Source organism: Charadrius vociferus, unplaced genomic scaffold, assembly GCF_000708025.1.
Source record: "Charadrius vociferus isolate BGI_N301 unplaced genomic scaffold, ASM70802v2 scaffold266, whole genome shotgun sequence".
Taxonomy (NCBI): domain Eukaryota; kingdom Metazoa; phylum Chordata; class Aves; order Charadriiformes; family Charadriidae; genus Charadrius; species Charadrius vociferus.
In genome coordinates this window covers 761762-762270 of record NW_009649114.1, presented here as the reverse complement: position 1 = coordinate 762270, position 509 = coordinate 761762, and the positions used below count along the sequence as shown (strand labels likewise).

General features: G+C 48.1%; 1 protein-coding gene across 1 annotated transcript in view; it reads right to left on the bottom strand.

Moving 5' to 3' along the window:
• FCAMR (Fc receptor, IgA, IgM, high affinity) overlaps positions 1-509 on the bottom strand; it is a 5250-nt gene that overhangs the window by 111 nt on the left and 4630 nt on the right. The gene's annotated exons all lie outside the window — the stretch shown is intronic.

The window sequence follows — 509 nt, the reverse complement described above, 5'->3', positions numbered from 1 at the left end:
AGGTTTCCTCCATCCTTTGCTCTTTCACGGGGTTCAGATCAGACCCGATCGGCGCTGCTGCCCGGTTTCCCGCGGTGCTGCTTTCTTCTCCTTAAGACCAAAAAATATGCAGGCAATGGAGAGAACACCCCTAATGCCGATTTAAATAGACAAGCGTGTCATAACAGACACAGGATTAGACCCGTTGTTTCCCATTTTCACTCTTGTGGAAAATATATTTCCTCTCACCACCGTTCTTGCTGAAGGATTTTGTCCCTAAATTAATCTCTAGGGACACAGTATGTTATAGAATAAGCTGCATGCACATATATTTGAAAATCAGTTGTTAGCAAGGATTTGTGGGGCAAGTCTTTGTCAGCTTTGCACCAAGCGGGCTGGATCCGGCCCTGAGAAGCCGCCCGGCACGTAGCCGCTCGCGCCACACAGGTCCCTGCCCTTTATACTTCAGGATTTCCGAGCGCTCACGGAGCTGTAAATCTTTACAGAAAAACTCAACCTTGCGTTCAGCA